This window comes from Octopus bimaculoides, chromosome 15, assembly GCF_001194135.2.
Source record: "Octopus bimaculoides isolate UCB-OBI-ISO-001 chromosome 15, ASM119413v2, whole genome shotgun sequence".
Taxonomy (NCBI): Eukaryota; Metazoa; Mollusca; class Cephalopoda; order Octopoda; family Octopodidae; genus Octopus; species Octopus bimaculoides.
Genome location: NC_068995.1, coordinates 21,108,452 through 21,112,091, shown reverse-complemented (window position 1 = coordinate 21,112,091; position 3,640 = coordinate 21,108,452).

Here is a 3,640-nt window from a genome sequence, read left to right as displayed (position 1 = left end):
TATATACACTCACACGTAGAGGGTTGTGTGTGTGTCACGCGCTTATAGCTATATGAGTGATACGTTTCTCCCTACTTTATATATCTGTATATCTTCTAAAATACAAAAATAAATATAAAAACTGTTATAATTTGTAATGAGATTTTCTCCGCTTCTTAAGAAGCCATATTAGATTTCTTATAGTCTCTGGAAAAGTGAGAAAAGAATTAAATTAACCATCAATATCGTATTCGAGATGTTTCGACTCAATTTATGTCAGTTCAATTTTTGTAAACTTTATGTAGCTATGTGATTATACGTGTGGTGTCTAGTCAAATGTATTTGTGGTCAACATTACTGCTAATCATTAACTTCTAAACCTTGAAAATTATCTGAACAGGATAAAATGTCTGCCTAAAGTTGTTTTATTATAGAAACTTTATCTCCCAGCCATTAAGAATTCTAAACAGTAATTGCGGCGACTGATGAGATTACAGTCATATAACAACAAGGAGACCTTGCGTCCACAGTCTGACAGCATTTAGACTGAACATCACTTTTCAATATATCGAATTCTTTTAGCTGAGCATAAAAATGAAGATGAAACTACATGAGACTAAATCAATTGTTGTATGTGGCTATTATTATTTTCTGAAATCGAGGGAGGGATTTAAAGTTAAATGTGACACATCAGAATAATACAATTTGAGAAGATATGTCCTAAATCACCTAATCCAATGTCTGCCTCGTATTTCTCGGTTATTCTTATATCTTATAATTAACAATTATTTCCTGTATTCGACCAATTGATTTGTGAAAAACAAAATTGATCCGGTGTGATATGAACTGAAAACACGGATGCCATTAAAACAGCAATTTTTTTTAATCCAATACTGTACAGCGTCAGGAAAATTGACCAAATCTGTATATTGGAGATTTTATCTGTTGAACTAGGTAGCACGGTTTTGAGAAGATTATTAAATTAGTCCCCAATAAGTAAAATAGTGAATGCGACTTTTGACCTGCAAACAACTAAATTATATACCAAAGCAACGCGACACACTTCTTTACATACCCACATAATTCACCGATTAGTCAGGTGCTAAAATTAACGTACACACATATACATTCTTCTGGTATAGAACTGGTTCTTTGCAGTGAACAATATATAAATAGTAGAGGAAAAAGTGAAATATCGATAGAAGAATAAAGAAAATATATATTCGTAGTAATCCGGAGGAACAATGATTCTACAGTAGGGGTTCGCTTATACATAACGATGATTAAACCGTGCTTAAAATATTTGTACATTGGGACACCGAAATACAAACACTTGTACCAGATTAACTAGTATTAAATTATTAAGATTGTTAAAATTGTTAATTTGTTTTGTCTGTGACAAATTCTTGCTTGTGTGAATCATAACTGAGCACATATATTCATATAAATGAAGACATACACATATGTATATATATGTGTGTGTGCGTGTGTGTGTATGTATACGCACGCATATATATATATGTATGTAAGTATGTGTGTTTGTACACGCACGCACACACAAACGCACACACATACACACGCATACATCTACAGGTCAAAGGCACTATCCCCTATCCACACTTATACACTTACACACTCTCATATACATACATGCACGCGCACCATTCCACGATCACCAATACTTTATTATTTCCCCTTTTCCTAGCTCTCCTGTCCAACTACCTTTTCCAAAAGGTCGCCATGATTGACCGCTAAATGTACAAGTTTTTTGTATTCTCTTTCTGTCTATTTTCTCGTGTTCCTTTCTGTTGAAGAGCGTAGGCGCGAAACGTAAAAGACTTTCTTACCTTTCCGAGCGGCAAACTAATGCCCCTGCTTGTTGTTTATACACCTGTCTTCGTCGCTTTTCCATAAATTTCAACTATATATACAATTATAGAACAGGCTTCCTTCAGTTTCCATCAGCCAAATCCACTCACAAGGCATTGGTTGGCCTCGGACTATAGCAGAAGACACTGGCCCAAGGTGCCATGCAGTATGACTGATCCCGGAACTATATGGCTGGGAAGCAAGTTTTTACCACACACCCACGCCTGCGTCTCTCTTTCTCTTTCTTTCTCTCTCTCTCTCTCTCTCTCTCTCTCTCTCTCTATATATATATATATATATATATATAGATAGATAGATAGATAGATAGATAGATAGATAGATAGATAGATAGATAGATAGATGCAGATGTATGCAGAAGTGTGTACCTTTTCTTCTTCTTTCACCCTATGAATTATATTTCCTTAACGACATTTTAAAAGCATTTTGGCACTTTGTAATTTGTTACCTTTAAGGTGTGACATTTTTATATATCCATTGGATAATTACTTCACATATATTTCTGGAGGTACTTGTTAAATATTTTTCTATTTTTCGAATGCCTTCGTTTGACCATTTTGGCAGAAAGGGTCATAAATAGACATACCATTTTACACCAATATTCGCCACATATATACATTAACACAGAGAGACACCAAACACACGCTATGATACTTCTGAAAGAATCCTTTAGACGAAGTTTTCAAAATCCTGTATGTTTATTTACTTTTCTGATATATCTTGATGTGTTCTACTCTCTTCGATAGGAAAATGTATATCAACTGTCACTCTTCGAATATTTCAAACATTTTCAAAGGCTTCCTTTGATTTTCAAACACGTTTATTGACATCTATTTTTTTATAGACAATTCTATGCTAAGTTAGATTTTACATGATTTTATCATTTGTAGTAGCGCCTAGAATGCATTTTTGGCGCCAGTTAATACGCCCCAATACGCACAAAGGTATATAATTTGCATAAAGTTATATTTTTAGCTGTTTCAAATCTCATATTAAAAATACATTCTGACGTTAATAAACTAGTGTAAAGTTTTCTACAAACGTAGTACTTGCTAGTATGTATTACTTTCGTCATTGTTGTAGTAGTTTTGTTGATTTTCTTTTAAATGTATTCGTGCCAGCTCTTATTTCTGCTAAAGTAATATATACACAGACAGGAATATTAATTCAATTTGACTATTACTACCAAGAGCAGTCACAAACCAACAGTTGGATAGTCTTCGACATCTATATTCTTGGCCAATTTAAACCTTTGATGCTGTCACGGACACATTAAACTTACCGCTGACAAACTAACGTAAGAGACTAGTGAATCAATAAGGATGCCTGACCGTGGTCAGTTGAGCTGCTAGAAATAACACCCTAGTAATTTTTTTAGGATTAGCCAGTGGAGATATTCCGCTAACACCACCGACGAGTATGATGAGGTTTTAAATAAAACCGCAGATGAAGTCTGTTAAACTTAATTGAACACTGCCGTATTCAGAAGTGATTGCCATTCTAGAAAATTCGACCAAGTCACGCAATGACCGAGGAAATGAAGGAGTACTCATTGGTGAAATGCCTTTTCATGTTTAGATGTACTTCGCTGGTATTTTTAGCAGATCAAAAACCTCTTAGATGTTCCTTCATTTGCGGCTATGGTGGTGGTGGTGGTGGTGGTGTTGGTGGTTGTGGTGGTGGTGGTGGTGGTGGTGGTGGTGGTGTCGTTGTTGCTGTTGTTATTGTTGCTATTAGTAGTTGTGGCATTATTGTAGCTCTTGTTATTGAAATT